General features: G+C 43.2%; 2 long non-coding RNA genes across 2 annotated transcripts in view; one reads left to right on the top strand and one right to left on the bottom strand.

Annotated features, from left to right (window-relative positions):
• LOC311443513 overlaps nucleotides 1-18,576 on the top strand; it is a 136,983-nt gene that overhangs the window by 59,596 nt on the left and 58,811 nt on the right. The window lies entirely within an intron of this gene.
• LOC311443517 lies at nucleotides 2,999-18,385 on the bottom strand. The gene is made up of 4 exons (XR_014697307.1): nucleotides 18,231-18,385; nucleotides 11,522-11,609; nucleotides 3,535-3,891; nucleotides 2,999-3,450 (listed from the first exon to the last, which is right to left on the bottom strand). It is a non-coding gene; the product is annotated as an uncharacterized lncRNA (long non-coding RNA).

Raw genomic sequence — 18,576 nt, 5'->3', positions numbered from 1 at the left:
TTCTGAACTAGATGTCAACGCAAAGCTGCTTTCATCGTCTCTCACACACGGCATTTGCAGCGGTTCTGCATGGCCACAGGAGGACAGGATGCGCTGGGCATCACTCTTTCCCACTGCCCTAGCACTACCCTGCTGCTGCTGCACCCAGGGCAGCTGGCTCGAGCCCTTCATTCCAGCGCATTGCCTCTCTGGACAGTGACCAACTGCCAATAATATCAAAAGATGTTTTCTCCAACTTCCAACCCACTGAGAGTAAACTCCAGCTGAACAGGGTCGGAGTATCCACTTGTTTCTCAAGCAGTCCAATTTTCCTCCTGTACCTAAGAATAGACTTGCTGAACGCAGAGTACGACGCTTCTCTTGCACATTGTTCCTGACTCATCTCTGGGGCAATGTGTTCAAAGCAAAGTGGGCTAATTAAAGTATAGGTCTGTGCGTCAAAACTCTTTGTGGTGTAATCACAGAGTGTCATCTGGGATTTGAAAAATAGGGGATGTGGCACAATCTGATAAGTACAGAAGAATGATTTGTGTTTTATGCTTTTAATATGCCGTGGAGACGGGATGAGCTCTGCAGCAGGAGAGTCCTTTACAGCACAGAGGGCAGATGTTAGCGATACCTGCGCACTGCTCAGCACCTCTTCCTGGGGGTCACGCAGTGACCAGTTTTGCCAAGGAAGAAGTATCACCTCTCCTTGGTTTTTCTGAAGGAGAGGTTGTTTGCCATGGTTGCCAGAGGCTGTGGATGTGGTCATTGTGGCGGTTGATGGGAACTGGGTGAAAGCTGGCTTGGCTTGTGTGAACTGGTAACTCAGATGCTCCAAGGGCTCAACCAGTTCTGGTTAGTGATGGGCGAGTCCTCAAGTCTAAGTGGGAGACTCAAGTTCAGAACTCGCAGCTTCTCTGTGCTGCCCCCCAGACTGGGGGGTTGTGAGGATGTCTCTCTTACAGCTGATTAAACTTACTTCAATATGTATGCTGTAATCTGTGGAAGAAAATAATCATCCTCTCTAACGGCTGCAAGGAGCTGTTGCTGTTAGAAAGTATTAAATAATTAACCTTTAGTCCTTAGGAAGAAGTTGTTTCCAAATTGCTTTAGTGTCTCAGATTTCAACAGAGGGCAGTGTGACATTGCTATATGCATCTCCGGAGCATTTTCTGTTGTGATGATTTATGTGAAGACTCTTCCACTCAGTGTCCTCATTAAGCTTATTATAGGAGTAATAGCATTGCTGAAAGCACAGGGAAGATGTAAAACAGAAGAGATTTTTACAATGGCTAGATGTGATAAAGGCAGGATAAACTGGAGAACGTTTTAAGGTAATGGATGGAGTCAATTACAGCAGCATCCCAGGATTCAGGATAGCAAAAAGGGTTCTGCAGTGAGCCACAGGGAGAGGTTATTGTTATGGATCAGTTCCTAGCCAGGGCATATTTCAGTAAGTTTGTTTGGTGTGAGACCTCAGCCAGGAGCTTTCAGGCTATAGATCCTACTTACATCGAGCTGTTTCTGCCATCCCATTATCTGGATGCCCCAAATGGCTGTGGTCTCTGGAGCAGCGAAGAGAGCTCTGTCAGGAGCAGCTGATTTAAGTGGTCCCTCTTGAGGATGCTGCGTGCCTCCCGTCAGCATCACCCTCCCCACGGGTCAGTTCAGACGCTCTCCTGCAGCGGGTGTCCTCGGGCTTCTCACGGCTGCTGCCTGGAGGTAGTGCTCCGACGTAGGGCCAGATAGGGGCTGCTGGGTCCCTGAGCTCAGTCTCGTGCTGTCGCAGAGAACCGTGTCATATAATCCCTTTAGAAATTTATCACACTTCATTTTAGAGCAGGCACTGCCTTGCTCCAGGGGTGACCCAGCTTACAGGGCTATAAAATACGGGAACCCATCCTGCTTCTCTGTTCACTTGCTCCAGCTCTCTGCCTTGTGGAGCCCAGGCGAGGAGACCCTACCCCAAAACACCTAGCAGAAAGAGTAACTATTTCATCTGTTACCTGAAACAAAACCAAACAATACATCTTCCACGGGGATTTTTTTTTGCATAAGAAAAATAATAAGTATTTGTGTACACCCTGTAGGAACGCCATGTTTCCTACTCTGCCTGCTAGCTCTACAGCAGCAGTTAATTAACAAACACAATTCCCAGGGCTGCGTTGACATTAATCATTGTTGCTGGTGCACAAACAAAGATGTTTTGGCATTGAAAAGGTGCTTTGGTAGTTGAAGTTCTTGCTGCTGCTAAACAAAACAACAGCATTAATTTAAGCTCAGTTTAGAAGAGAGAACTGATGTTTATAAATGGAAGAGAGCAAAGCATCGCGGGGAAAGGTGCCTGCAAGAAAGAACTGTGAGCACAGAAGGTAGCATATATGGGTGGTGCTTCAGTAAAAGTAACCATTAAATGACCGTAGCCCAGGAGTGGTGGCTTGCTAACACGAGGAGTAGTCGTGCAGAGTTGTGTGGCAGTAGCACTCCTCCACTGCTCCTCTGGCCATCACGTCTGCCTTGAGCTTGGTGGTAGCGGTGGGCCCTCAGGACAGGGTAAGAGCTTATGCCCTTTTCTGTCCCTTAGCTCTTTCCACTGCAGAAATCCTCCTACTTCAAGTTGTCGAACTTCTTGGTCATAAGAGCTGCAGCAAAGACTTGTTGGTTTATTTACTGTCATCTTGCTTTCTGTGCCCTGTGATTGCTGTTTAAATAAATGTACGGCCTGTAATGCAATGGTAGTGTCACAGGGAAGGAAAAACCCAGCATTAAGCATGAAGAGAAAGAAGTGAAACTATAATCCTTTAAACTCACTGCCCTTCAAAATGGAGTTGTGTGGCGTATGTGTGTCCTCGTGAACCCCTGCAGGAAAGATGGGAGAGAACTGCTCACCAGTTCAGGTGGCACAGGCTTGTAACGCAGGGCTGGAGCTGAAATCAGAAATCAGATGAGAGGGATGGAGAACTATGTGAATAGGGAAAATGAGGAAAAAAATATTTCAAGTGGCTACTTTATCATAGCTGAAAATGAAGATAAGCAGTATTTAACTGGCTTTATTGAAAATTAAGCCTATATTTAGCCTACAAAGTGGCTGAAATGGCTTTTAAGGGAAATATGCTATACACAGCTTGGATCCAGATTTCTACCGTCGAAGCTCATTGCATGGTAGAATGATGTATGCAGTTACATTAGTTCTAGTCACAAGCAGCCTTTTCCCTGGCAGCTGGTCTGTATACTTATTATGGTAACGCAGAAATCATGGTAATTACAGATGTGAGTGCACATGCATTTTTCCCTTCTGGAATGACAGTACTGCGTAGCTGCTTCGTAAGGGTCTATCTTCAAAATTGCTGCTGATGGTATTTGGTTGATTAATCCTTGCACTGCTTGCTGTGCTGTAGGAGAGCAAAGCTCCCAGTTCCTGTGACAGACCTTGTTTTGTCATCCTGCAGCATCCTGGATGAGCTCCTGCTCTTCAGAGAAAGAGAGAAGGTTTTTGTTGTGCAGTTTCCTGATTTCAAGTTGTTCTCATCATATTTACAAGAAGGTAACCTGAGACAGCAACACTGCTCATGTCCAGGCTTCTGGAAAGGTCCCCAGCTCCTGGCTGTTGCTGACAATCTGTGGTGTCTAATCCCGAGAAGGAAAAGGTAACGGATTGCAGCAGGCAGTGGCATCCATGCTTTAGACTTCTCTGCCGTTTCTCAGTGTGGCTGCAAAACAGCAAAGTTTATCCAACATGCCTGAACTGCATTCGTAGATGTTTTGCCTGCTTGCGGATGCACTCTGAAAAAGCAGGTTGTGTTTTCCTCTGCTGAGTGTGCTGAAAGCTCGGGAGAGGGCAGTGCGGCTCCAGGGTTCAGGGGCTGCTCCAGTGGCAGTGGGAAGTGCGTGCCTCCTCTCCTCCATCTATCACCAAACGTATGACAATGTCAAACTGTAGCATTTCATAAATGTGAACAAAATACAGTTTAACAATCTGATTTCACCCCATCTCCAAACCGCTCACAGACATTTTTTCTTGACAAAATGCCTGTTGAATCAAAATTCACTTTGCAGTTTGATTTCATATTTTTTTCCCCCTCCAGTTGAGGGGCAGGAGTCCCCACCCTCGAAGCAGTTTTCTAAACGCTGGTGTTGAATGGCAGGTGAATTGTTTCATGGCATTGGCCTGTGCTGTGATACTGTGATTTATTGTACCGGAATGCTTGATGCTTAGCCCTTGTATTATAATGTTGTAGGCAGATGCAGTTCCTATGCTTTCTGCAGTAGCGAACAGTATGAACAAAGCACCTTCTGAAGGTATTACAAAAGCAGTGTCTACTTGCATGTTGAGCAGAAGGAGGACAAGCTATTATTAAATGATTGTAGTGAAGAACATTTCTTTTCACCCTTAGGCTAATATGAAAGTATTCTCAAGGTCAATTGTGAGGGAATATAGAGATAGACAAGAAGCATAGGTGCTGTCAGTTGTATTTTCTGTTTTCATTTAACTGTAGCCTTAAATTCAGAATTATTTATAGCCGTGGCTCTGTGACCCTGATTCCTCTAGTTCAGGAGTGCCAGTTGTTGTGCTCAAAATGAAGGCACAAGTTCTTCTCTGAGTCACTTCCTTTTGTGCATATTGGGTAATAGGGAACACCCCAAGTTTTCTTGGGTTCCAATTTTAATTAAAGTTTTTCTGCTGTGTATGTGTTTGATCTTTCCAATACCTGCAGAGGCTGCTGGTCACTGCTTTTGGACTATTTACTGTGCAGTGATTTATATAAATGTATTGTTAATAAATACATAAGACTGAACTGAAGTTCCAAGTAAACATGTAGTTGCAAACATAAGGGGTTGAGTCTTGGAGGGCAGAACTCTGCCTTGCTTGTGTTGGAGCTGGGAGGAGCTGGGGCAGGGCGTTGGCTCAGCAAGGTGAGGTGCTGATGTTCTGCGGGCTGGCCATGCACAGTGAAGGTGCTCGGCCTGGGAGGTGATGCTGTGTGGTGGGACACGTGGTGCTTTGGTGACAAAGCTCAGCTCCGAGTGTTAGAAATGATTTAGATCATCATCAGTAACAGCAGAGCAACTACTAAACATTTTTAGTATTAAATACTGTTTTTATACTGTTAAACACTGTTTTTATATATTGCAGAACACAAGGTGCGGCACTTACCATAAGCATGTTAATCCTGCTGAAGTCAAGGCAAAACCAACTGTATGATTTCATACTACATAATCTGTTTAGTGAAATAGTTTTATGTATGTTAGTTAGGCATAGCGCTGTGTGTTAGTCTTACGAGTGGCTTCAGAAATGAAGACTCGTGTACATACACGGTATTTTGAGTGTTACATCAGCTGGTTATCAGTAGACATCATAGGGTACCTTTCATTTTTTTTAGAATGAACACGGGAGTTTGCTAGTGTATAAATTATATGCAACTATTATGTGACTTCTGAGGCTCTTAGGTTTGTGAAGAAAGTTCTAAATGAAATTCATCCCATGAAAAGTGGCTCATGTACCCTGCTGTGCATCATGAGAGTGAAATTCTAGGTGTCTGAAAGGTTACAAGCCTTTCAACAGATGAGGGTGAATTTCAATCAAGTTAAGCATGGCATTCAATACAGTTTTATTGGGTAATTCAACTCTCTTTTGGTTTGGATTTTTTTTGCTGCTGTAGATTTCAAGTGTTCCACCATTGTTTTGGATGTAAAATTCCAGCCAAGCTGACTGCGTGCCTACCGTGGCTATAAAGGGGCAGGTTCCGGAGCCTGAAGGTAGAGCAGCTCTTTGGGTTTGTCCTTATTCAGCAGAGCACTCTGTGCATACTGCAGCTACATCCATCTTGAAGCTAAGCATGTGCTTTGGTGTGCTTTCTTGAAAATAAATGGATTTTAGCCAAGTAGTGAACACATACTTAACTGGGACTTAACAATTAAGTTCCTCTTAATTTCCATAAAAGCATTATCAAAATGCATCATTGTGATGCATTTGCCTGTCTTGGTCTCTGAACTCAGTGTTCACCTCTAAACAGATGATGCTTTGTTGCAGGAGCTTTTTCCTGCACTCTGTTCTGCAGAGCTTCATTCCTACACACGTTTCCATGCCAAACAGCTCAGCGAGAACCAATCAGGGAATCTGACAAATGTTGGGAACGTTTTTATCTTCCTTCACTGCCAGTGGAGCACTCATTCTGTGTTCAGGATGTCAAATGATGTGTGCAGGCAATAAGCTTGCCTGACTAACACTCAGTAGGGGGGAAGAAAAAAACCTAACAGTGCCTGTTCTCTGTCTTTGTAGGTGAAACAGGCAAGTAGATGTCTCAAATGCTATTTCCCAAAGCTTGTTAGAATTAAAAAAAAGTCTTATTTACAACCCTTTTTCCATTCATCTCAGAGCCTAATTATAAGGCAACATGTAGGTTTTTATGTAGCAAATGAGCAGTTTATCTATTATTTGATGGTTATCAGAGGTATACTAACCTTAACCATTCTTATTCTAAGGTGAGTTAGTGTAGGTAAGGACAGGTAAGGCAGCAGTATGATGAACTGGATGCTATCAGGTAGAATACGATTTGCTATTCAAGGCTTGATTTTACAACTCATTATTCATGTAGGGTCAGCTCTGCTGAGTTCCCTTGGGAGATTCAGGTTCTGTGCTGGTGCAAGGGAGAGCAGAAGCTAGTCCTCTTTTTCTGCATTGTGAACATATGGTTCCACCTTTTTAAACATCTAGTTCATGTATTTGCCTGAACTGTTCCCCCCTCGTCTCTTCCCTTTGGTGGGGGCTGTCACTTCCAATGGAAACTCAGCATCAAAGGAAAAGGACAGACTTTGCCCTTTACCCCTTGTGCAACTCGTATCAAGGGCACACAGCGCCCCCAAAATACAAATGTCTTGATTACCATGGGGTTGGAAACTATTCTAGTCAACACATGTGCCCGCAGTTCTGCCTGTAGTAAACATAAGCATACTGAGAGAAGCCCTTGCTATGTCTTAGTGGTTCTGCAGGCTTTGTTTGGCCTTCAGGTTTCATCAAGGGTTTGCACCTTAACTGCAGAATTCCAGGCAGTCAGCAATTTGTGCTGACTGTGCATCATAAACGGCATTTTACTGAATTCATCCCAGAGTGTTGTAGGTGGACAAAGTTGTGAGTGCTAACAGGTGGCCTGTAACTCCGTGTGTGTGTAAATGTCCCAAACTGGATTTTGAACTCAGGCAGAAGCCTGGTACAGGCTGACTGTAAATTCTGATAATGTGTGGTCTAAACAAGTGGCACTTTCCAAATCCTCCAGTTAATGAGGAGCCATGAACCAGCACTGGGCTTTTGCATGTAGACTATGTAGGCCGGGAGAACTGAGGCGTGTGGGTTCTGGAAAGAAGAGCGTCTATTAAAAAGAAGGGTTGCCAAAGGAAGAAGTGAGAAGGTGTTGATTCTGGCTGGAGGAAGGGTCCTGGAAGTGAGATCCTGGAAACTGGAGATAAGTGTGTGTGTGTGGGGGCAATGCTGGGGACTGCCCGGTGGCTGGACAGACCCGGGGCAGGCAGCTGGGAGCAGCTGCACCGCCAGAGCCCTGCAGCCCTGCCTGACCTCCCTGCTGCAGAGCGAAGTCGAGACCTGGTGAACGTGGCACTGGGGGGGGAAGAACAGGAAGGTGAGAGAATCAAGGAGGGTAGAAGCTGTAATCTCCCCGTGGGTGTTTTTTAAATTAACCCTGGTATCCAGATCTACTCCAACATGTTGCTCACCCATAACACAAGGCGGGGAAAAAACACAACCTTGGAGTTTCAGAAGTACGATTTGCTGAATCTATTTGACCTTGCGGACCTTTTTAGCAGTTGTCCATTGCAACGTATGCAGACAAAGCTTATTGCAGTAACTCTGCTAAGCCTGAAACGCTCTCTTGGGATCTTTGGGAAATACCCATGTGTTTGGATATATCTTTGGTGTCAATAGGAGAATCATGTAATATTACACTGTAGGTATGAAGGACACAGCCATTCTAGCAGGATATTTTCAGTAAGCCAGGTCTCAAAAAGAGATCCAAACAATCGTTACGATGAGGAACAGAACGGGTATTAATAAAAAATATGGGTTTTCAAGGTGCACAGCTTCAGAGGGGCTACCAAAAGCAAATGTCAGTTGTTTGGCTGTTACGCAAATCTCCACCATATTTCTTTTGGTTGACAATGCAGAGAGTTGGAAGAGATGAAATTGTCATTCATACGGCAGCTGGGAAATACATGCCTTCTCTCTCAGCAGCATGAGCGATGCTCAAGTCTTCCTTGTACTAGTGCAAGTTGTTTTATAGAAGGAAACTCCACTTTTCTGCATCGTTATCAGTGTTCTTCCCAGAAAGAGATCTGTCTGTATTCTTATATTAATGTTATTTTCTTTTTCTCACTAGAAAGAAATACACAGGCAGGATTTCTATATCTTACAACATATTCTTGTGCTTTATTACAATTTTTAAAGACAACTTCATATTTTATATGAAGCATAGTGGGATAGCAAAAAGGAGTAAGGTATCACAATAGATTTTCCCATTTCTGGCTTGGATTATAAGCTTGCCCAAAAGCAAGAAAAGAGATTCTGCCTGTGTCCCTGCTTAATGGGATAGCAAAGGGAGTGGGCTAGGAGGAATGATCCAGTCTGTCCATCTTCCTTGGCAGCTGCTGTGGCTCCTTGTGAGAAGTGCAACTAAACTAATTGCATATCCTCGAAGAGGTGGTGTAACTGAATGCTGGGTTTCTCATTGAATTTGAAAAAATACTTCTCTAAAAAGTGCCTCTTGGGGCAGCCGTTTGCACGTTGCCTGTGTAACTAGATTGAATCAAACGCTTTAGTCTTATAAAATTAATGTTGTCACTGTAAGACCACCTGAATTATAAAACAATCTAAGAATGCTTACAGTTCATTTCCATGCTCCTCTTTCTCTCTCATCTGGTAAGCTATACAGGGAAGCCTTTCCATGTAGTTGTTTCGATCAGCTCTCTGGAAGGAGCCCGTATGTAGTATTGATGTAGAAGTGATATAGTAAGTTGCATAAAGTTCCCCTATTGCATCTTAGGAAGAAAATAAATATTCCAGAGAGTGGAGGTTATGAGTCCCAGTGAAAAACAACACTTTAGCCTAACTGCACATACAGGCTGGTAAATATACTGCCTTCTGTCAAGGAAGGAGAACTATAAATGCATATTAGCTGAATCTATGCCAACCAGTATGACTGCAGTCGGATCCTCGCAGTGATAGAGAAAGTACTACTTCATGTCAACATAAATTTTGAGATTATTTTCACGGTGGGAAAAAAAGAACTTGTTTTAGACCTACTGCTAAGTTATATATCAGAAATACAAAATGCTGATTGTATAAATTTCAGACCCAGGATAATTTAGAAAGATGAAATGTTCTAGACAGCTTGTGGTATCTGTGGCAATTATGTGCCTCTTGTTTCTTAGAGAGGTTTATTTAAGTTTATGCTCATTTCCAGAAATGAGAAAAGAAAAGGAAAGGTGTTATGTGAAAATTCAACCTGCCAGAGGGATACTAACAGGATTGCACCGGCAATTCAACTTCATTATTTTCTACTGAGACAAGTACAGAACAGAGACTTTGGGAAGCTGCTTTATTGTTTCATTTACGCAGAGGACAAGCGATTGTGAACGCGCATCAGGGAGGCCCGCCTGTCTGACGGTAAAACAGCCAAGTGCCTCCAAAAAAGGGCCGAACTTTAGGTAGGATTAGCCTCAGGTTTACATCTGGCCTTCAGCAGCAAGTCCTGAAGATAATCTCAGAGCTGTCCTTAATTTAATTTGGGGCAAAATACTGGGGAAGGGTTTCGGCAAGGATTGTAATTGCTCAAAGCATTAAGGTTGGAATAGCTGCTGACGGGAGTTATTCTCCTGTATGACAGGATCTAGGAATTACAGTCTGGGGTGTGATAGCCTTTCATTAACATCAGCACCCAGGATAATGATACAAGTAAAACTGTTGTACTTTATTACATTCTTGCTGTCATTTAATTGCCTGATAATAGCTTTTCATAACAATAGGGGCCCATGGAAAGTTGGCTGGAGTAATCCCAACTGGTGTATTAACTGTAGCAAAGTTGCCATTAACAGAGCGAGTTGTTTGGGGAGGTCATTCAGAACAGATGGCTATTATTTAGGGAAAATAGCTGCAGAACTGTGTCTCACGAGAGAAGCTGAAGTTCCCATATTTAATACAAACTATATGAAAATGTGCACAAAGGTTCCCAGGCCTGGGCACACAGAGGAAGCGCTATGCTGAAACGCTTCACAGGGCGCCCATTGTGAGCGGTCGGTGCTGAGAGGTGGAACGGGGTTTTTTGTTTCCTCTTTCATGTGCTCCTGTGTTACCTTCTCGTAATGAACTTAACCATTATCAATCTACTTTGGTTCCCTTTCACGAGCTGGTTTTGCATGCATACAAACAAACCTCACACAGCGTAGGCGAGCTGCCACCTTTGAATAATAATATTAATCAATATTAATAATACATAATCCTTACACGCAAATGTCTGTTTACATATTCAAACATGAGGGTTCAAATATGGTGATGCAAATGTTGAAACACTGGTGTTTGTTATTTTTGATGTTGAGGAACTCCAGTGGGATTTTCTTCTCATGAAAGAGCTCATGTCTCATTTGATCACTCTGGGATGCGGTTTTAAGAAAATTAATTAGTTGTGGTGGAGTGGACTTGGGGTTTTATTTTCAAGAGTGTGGGACAATTTTTCATAATAAGTTTCATAATTTAGTTGTAATTTCCAGTGTGAGGATGGGTACACAGGAGGACAAGTGTAACCATCACAATTGTGTTACTGGGAGGTGAGGCAGAGACAAAATAAGGACATTTCCCAGAGGGACGTCTCGTACAAATTGAAGCTGTAGTGCCAGTCACATCCTTCTTCCATTTGCGACTCCAAACTTGTACTTAGAAATTTAAATGAACAAAAGCAAGTCAGAGTCCTGCAAAAGACTATGTTGAGCAACAAACTTATTTTTGAAGAGCCCTTTTCCCCTGTCTGTATGTTGGGGCTGTGCTTTGAAAGGCTGAGTGAGTGTGCTGCCCAAACAATGCACATCTTTCCACCAGACATAAATCTAATGCTGGAAATTGGAGAGTCAGACTGCACACAGCTCAGGTCTTGGGTCTCTTAGGTCTGGACAAACCAACTTTTCTGGCTGTGATCTGATTCCAGGGCGATTTTCTGAAGAAGAAAATCCTCTGGCTTTCTGGAGAAGATGCACTCTTCATTTCTGCAGCCTGATGGGTCTGCAAACATCGTGGGGTCCCTACACAAGGGGACAAGACATCTTTAAAAGAAAATTGTGCCATCATTTCTAGTTAACCTTTCCTTCCAGACACATTCATCCACTCCCATTTCCACACTAGTAGAAATGCAGTTTTAGCTACTACCAAGAACTTTGCTGCGGGACTCTTGCTGTTTTAGGTGTAGTTTAACAGTGCAGGTTAAATGCCTAATGATACATGTCTGGGTGGTCCAGTTCTGGGTTACAGTGAGTTACTTACATGAGCCATGGTCTGCTCTGCTCCTGGGCTGGCTGATGTTACTCTACAGAGTGGATACAGCTGTCCTTCAAGTACATGGCAAGAAAACCTAGAAAAAATAAGTGTAATGGCCACATGAAATATGGTGAAAGTCTGTGGCTTGTTTGCATGTAGTCTTGGAACAGGTGATTGTAACAGGCTGGTTTTGGTGAGCAGTTGTATTCAGTGGTTTGGGTATTATGAAGTGACCGCCATTTGTTCATTTTTTAGCAAAGAATCTGAGTCCTTCACTTGGAAAGCAAAGTTTTTTTTAATGCATCCATAAAAATTATCTATTGTAAATTATTTTTTTTTGGTCGTGTATTCCTCTATTAAATACAATCACAATGTTGCAAAGTATTTTTCAGCAGAGAGCTACTCATCTATAGAAATCGCTCACTGAGTGCTAAGGCCAGGCCAAAACTGTCAAATATGAGTCACGGAAGATGGATGGAATAATATGTTGGATCACTTCTTCAAACCTCCAAATGCAGCAAATTTTCTTGGGGAGCAGACATGTCAAACTTAAAAGAACTGCATCAAAGAATACTTTGCTGATTTTTGTTTCATTAACATGATAACAGTATCGAGAGGAGCAGGAGGATGTTACTTGCATTTCATAGCCAGGGGTTGTATAAACTGCTAATTATAAGTGTTTTGTGTTATTCCAGGAAATGTATTTCTTCTGGATGACAAGTGTGATGTTGTTTGAAGGGGAAACTAATCACAGGATGTCTGGGGATGCCAGTCACCAGCCGTGGCTAAAGCGGCTGTACCTATGGACTCCTCCAGAATCCCCAAAATGAACAGAGAGAGGTTTGAGGGACTCTGGGTCAGATTTGGGATCACAAAGTTTCTTCTGTGAGAAGCATTAGAAATTTTGTGGCAATTCATTCTCAGAAGAGAAACTTGGTGAGCGGGGAATGTCTCTTTTCATTTCCACGGCAGGCCTTTCAAGTCACGGGCAGTGCCTCTTGGCGATGGCAGTACCTCTTGCGGGGAACCGAGTTTCCCTTCAAATTGCCAGCTCTTGGCTGGGTTTGAAGTGAGCACGTTTTCTTACTTTGTTGCCTGTTCGCAATCCAAAACCCCAACTCATTCTTGTTTGTGTTATACAAACCTTCTCTGTGTTTGTGCATAATGATGCCTTTAATCAAGTTTTGCTCTAATGGTGGGGAATGTTATTAATAATATATAAAAGCTATTTCATGTAATTAAAAGTGGAGAAGAAAGTATTATTTTACAATTAGGCAGACAGTCTGTCTTTGATCTTGGAACCTTTGTCAAGGTATGTTAGTAATAAAAATGAGCGTCCTGTCATTTTAACCCCAGGGTAAGGCTATCATTATGTTTACTAAGCCAGAACTGCCCTGTGAAAGTAAAGTCGTGTGCTAATTGTACTCCAGAACAGGGTCTGCTGGCTTTTTTAACCTTTCTTCCCACATCTTGTCACTTATGCATTACAAAGCTCAAGTAAATTACCTCAAAACCAGGAAATAAGTGCTAAAATGACATCCATTTTTGCATAAATAAATAAATAAATAAGTTAATATAATACCAGTACAGGATTTGTCAGTTTACAGTGTTGTGCTGTGAGGGGTATGTTTGTGGGAGACGTGAAGAGAGCGTAGCGCTGGCTGCCTTGTGTGCCAGCTTTGCTTCAGAGCCATACAGAAACAGTGTCTGGTAATAGGATTTGGCCCTTCAGTATAGATGCTCTACATTCAGCTATAGCCAGTCAAATACTGGCTATATATGGCCACTCCGAAATACAAATTTCTGTTATATTGCTGTGGGAAAATCAGTGGTTTTGGACTTGGACATCAAACAAAGAATTGTTCCTGCACCCCTGTAGCTTGTGTTTTCCTTCTCCTCTGCTTCTGCCTGCTGAACTAGCTGCAGCTTCCCAGCGCAGATACTGGTAGCGAAGGGCCTTCAGGAGCTGGGAGACTGTGACCAAAGCTACTTAAGAAGCTGGATGGATATTCCAGCAGGCAAGCTGTGCAGATGGCTACAGCTATTAAACTGCAATACCTGAGCTTGGAGACTTAACACTAGCTGATGTATTCAGCCTTGGCTGTGGGTTGCATTAATCCTACATGACCCAGCGCTAAGAAGATGCAGATTTTTTCAGGATGCAAGTTTCTGAAAGTTACACTGCTTGCTTAGGGATGGCATGGAAATTTTATCTACATCTCTGTGTTAACTCTAAATATTTAGTTATGATACGAGGCTATTTTTAGGCCTCTTCTAGTATAAAAAATGTGGGTTTATGATTAAATAGTTGACAAGAAAGTGAATGATGCCCTGACTGCCTCCTCTCAATTTCTTATCCTTAGTGTAGAGACTAGGAGGCAGCTTTGGAGAATGCTTTAAGGAGCCATCATTCAAATCACGTCAAGGTTTCTAGAACATTTTAAAATCTAAATTAAGCATGATAGCAACACTGCCTGGAAATTACGTTGCTTAGAAGTCAAAAGAAACAAAGGGTGTACTGTATGTGTTGAACGCCAGAGGGAAATTGCCACTTTGGGTGGATGGATGGATCTGGGGTCACCGAGAGCACCCGCTCTGCTCTTGTGGGTGTCTGTGAGTGACTGGGTGCATGCAAGCAGGAGTCCCAGCAGCCTGCCCCTGCTGCTCAGTGGCACCAGTACGAAATCCCCTAGAAGGGGTCCCTGAATTTCTGGTGTATAGCCAGTTGAGGAGACTTTGCATTGATGCATGTATTGCTCCACTTCCACCCCACCCACAGTCTTGTTGTATGAGTCTTGCTTGCATGCTGTGATCCCTGCTGAAGTTTCTCAAGAAAAATTCTTCCTTCTTTAGCCTCCAGATAGCAGCAGAATACCTGCTGTCAATAGGTTATTACTTGGTTTCCACCCTCCAATATTTATCATGCTATTAATTCCCCTTCATAATATTAAAAATGTTAATTCAGTGTTTGCTAAGTCTCCTGTTTCCCAGTGAGAATAAGACCAAGCTGTTTAATCTTTCCACACAGCCCGCTGCAATTTTTGAGAATTGTTATCATTTTGATTACTCTGTAATGCACCTCCCTGAACAATTATAAACTCTGTAAACTGAAGCTGCAGCAAGCTGTTTGTCAGAGAGTCGGGCCCTGCTGAGGGAGCCTTTGTAAACTTGTCTTCGAGTCTGTGCTTTCTTGCTAGCTTGTGTATTAGGTGTGGAGTTGTTTCGTGAGGCACTGAGCCACGTGGCTTTAGATCGGAATCTTTCAGGAAAAAAAGCAGCTTGGGCAAACTCGGAACAGACAATGAGGTACTCTAAGGGAATTTAGCTCTGATCATGTAAAGCAGTGGAGCCCGGCAAAGAGCCCTGGGCAAAGATTTTGAAAATTGCAGTTACACATGGCAGGAGGGAAATGAAAATGGTCAGTAAGCACGAGAAGGGCTGGTCCTGGGGGGATGCAGCCATTTGGGCGGCAGGTTCTGGGGAGGTTACACAGACACGCACGTAGGGCCTGTGTTTTGTAGCTGCTGCTCTGTTCACAGAACGTCTGAGCTGGTTTAGCAGGGAAGATGTCACATCACAGCGGGAGAGCATCCTCTGTCGGTGCAGAGGAAGCTGCTGGGCGAAGGATCTGACTCTTTCACGCTCCCTCCTGCTGCTGCCCTTCATTTCACAGATCTGGTGAGCCCCGTCCCGTGAACGTGGTGCCGTGCGTTAATTCTCCTTTGTTGGGTTTCAGGTGTGAATTGCTCCAGCAAAGTCAAAATGTAGGAAAAAGTTGTAATTTCCTACCATAGGATAGCAACAAGGTAAAAATAGAAGAATGCTTTTGCCGTAGAAGCAGTATTACAATGCTGACTGGCTATGAGGTAGGGTTTAATAAGAATAGGTATGTGGGTGCGTCGAAAAACTGCATCAGATACTTTGTGCACCATGAGTTAAAGGATGTACGTTGCTACCCACAGTGACTTATTTCAAGTAGCTTATATTTGGCACAGTATGCCGGTAGATTACAGAAGGAAATGCTAAGCATGGAGCTCTTATTGCTCCTCTCAGGCTTAGCAATTATGAAGAATAAAAAATTTACCAGAGCCTAAGCTCTTAGATAGCTATAAACATGGGGAGAATTAAGGGACAGGAAAATTATAGCAACCCAGCTAAACCACTATAATTAAGGCTGAATTGCCTTTTATATTACAACATTCATGAAGTAGAATGTTGAAATAAGTGAAAAGTAAAAGCTCAAATACTGTATCATACTTAGATTTTGGTAGGACAAATCCATTTTATCTAACAGTGTGTGGTAGAGCTTAGGGATATGGTTTAGTGGAGGGCTGTTAGCGTTAGGTTGGAGGTTGGACTCGATGACCTTGAGGTCTCTTCCAACCTAGAAAATTCTGTGATTCTGTGATTCTGTAATGTTCCGTTCCTCTGGTCTGCCTCGTCGTGCCGGTGGTGCCTTGACCTCCTGCCTGAAGGGATGCCCGAGCTGCTGAGCTGGGAGGGCCGTGGGGCGCTCGTGCAGGCACAGCATGGCCCCTGCAGCACCCACTGCCGTTTGCAAAGGGCTCCTAAATCACCTGGGTGAGCCGAAAATCCCATGGGTCACGGAATCAGAGACCCCTTCACATCATTCTCATTCAGCTTCAGGCAAATGATTATTTTTATTGTAACTAGTTTGTTTCATACTTTGTGTGCTGATGGACTTTCAGCTGGTTTCCTTTCGGAAACCAGGCTAATGCAGGAGGCCTGTCCGCCCGCCTGTGCGTCTTCATCAGTCCCCTGCTGACAGCTTCTGAATCCAGTGGCCCCTTTCCACTGAAGCTGACAGAGATGTAGAGGCTTCAGGGTTATTAAGTTCCCACAAGTTGGGTGAAAATCCTCAGCTAGAGGAAAAAGACCTGCATTAAAGCTCCTGGAGTGGCAAAGTCAGGCAGAATTCAATCTGTGTTCCTTCTGCAAGGCAGCAGCCAGACCAAACCAGACAGCACACGCTATCAGCAAGGCGAGCGGAGGACGTGGGAAGAAGCTGAAAGTATATAGAGAGAAGGTTAGCAAATATAGGACACGGGTCTTGCTGTTGTAAGCTTGTTTGGATCAGCAGGTTTGTAATGGGAATGAATTCCAATGTGTGAATTTCAAAGGCACCCCTACAGCTTAGGGAGAGAGGCTTTCTGTTAGAAGGGAAAAAGCACCATAGAGAAGTAGTCTGAAGTCTTAGAAAGTGGTAAAATATACAGGAGAAGAGAATGGTCTTTTGTGTAGAGAATTCTCAGGCTGATGGTGACAAACAAGTGGTATTATTCACACGTAGACTGCAGTAATTTAATTAGAGCTATATGCTGCCTTATTTTGCCACAATGAGCTCGATTAGCAACGCCGCATAGCCCCAACTTTCATAAACTGTGAGTCAGTTCCTTTGAAATACTAATACTGGCTTAAAAATTTTAAATACCTTATTTTGGGATGTCCTTCTAAATTTTATCTTGAGTTATGAAACCAGAAAACTTGGAAGCTGCTCTCAGTCCTGTTCATGTCCATGGTGAATTGATTTCATGAAGAAGGGAGTGAGGCCACTTTTGATCACTCCTGTAAGTCCTAACCAAACTGAACATTGATTTCAGTGCATTCAGGAGAGTGGGAGAACATGATTTTGCCTTGAATGGAAACAGCAGTGAGCCTTTTTCCTCTTTCTAAATTCCTTTTCATGTCTGCTTTACTGACTGTTTGTAACCATCTGCTACAGTGCAGGAAACCCTGAGCGTGTTGAACACTTCAGATTTTCTGTTTGTTTCCGTGGCTGTGGAGAGGAGCTGGAGGATGGCAGCTCTGAAAGTTCAGAAGTGAAAAAGCAGATGAGATAAAGGGCATCCCAATTCATGGGAACTCAGAATTTGTTGTTAAAAACATAAGTGAACTTAAATTTAAAAACAGAACTTAAAATAAAATTCCAGCTTCTTGTCTCCACCATCCTGCAATATCCTTACATTGAACCCTAAATGTTCCTTCATGGTGTCTCAGGCTTGTTGGCTGTAGGAAGCTAGATGTGTGACTGTAGGCTCTGTGTGTTTCTGAGATAATGAACTCTCCATTTTGGATTATAAAATACAGTTGTTTCCTGAAATAAGTTCTGGTAATGCTGACAAGACTTTCCTGTAGATGAATGATGTATAACAGGAAGGTAGGCTTTAGCTCAGAGCTTGTTAAATGGAAGGTAATGTGCTTGCTCCTTGAAAATATTTATTAAACTTCTCTCTAACATACAGGTCCTTTCTGCCTACCACAAGCTGGGACGAGGGTGTCTTTCCACTGGTTTTAGTGACAGCAGGATTAGGTGTGGAAAGATTTTAATTAATAGCAGTAATCACACGTGTCTGTCTTCTGGAGCTCTGCAACAGTCCATTTTAATTCACTTCCTGTATGGGGTAACTTTCTTGATTCAAACATGCCGACTTATTTTTATAGTTTTATCTGGCGAACAGAACAGCTGTCAGTTCTGCCTGGTTTTCACCCGTCTGTTTTAGTGGTGCACTGCAGAGTCACTGGGCTTTCACCCAGCAGGGCTTTTGGATTTGTCCATGGCACACTGCAATACGATGCGGCAAAGAGCCACTCTGAGGTACCCTTTGAACTGATAAATCATTTACGAGTTCTGCCTTCATGTAATTATAAATCCCCCAACCCTGGCAGATTTATACAGTTAAAAACAAAAGCTTACGTTTCAAAAGCAGAATGATCATTCAGCCTCGAATGCTGAATTCAGCCTCAGAAGTCATCGGTGCCAGACTTCTGACTGCTGCTGACCACCAAGTCCTGATTTTGAGTTGAGAATTGTGGGATGGAGCTAGGGAAGCTGCTTTGATGCATTAGTCAGAGGTGGTTGTGGTTTTTTTTTTTTTTTTTTTGGTTTTGTTTTTCCCCTACAGCTATAATAGCAGCTATTACTGCTGAGTGGAAAGCATCCCTGAAGTTATGCTGCTGTAGTGCATTGGACTAATGACAGCTTGAGTTGAATTTAGTTGAGTGGTTTTGTTTATTTTATCAAGAAAAATAACTATGATGGT

This window comes from Aythya ferina, assembly GCF_964211825.1.
Source record: "Aythya ferina genome assembly, chromosome: 12".
Classification (NCBI taxonomy): Eukaryota; Metazoa; Chordata; class Aves; order Anseriformes; family Anatidae; genus Aythya; species Aythya ferina.
This window is presented reverse-complemented; position numbering and strand designations above follow the sequence as displayed.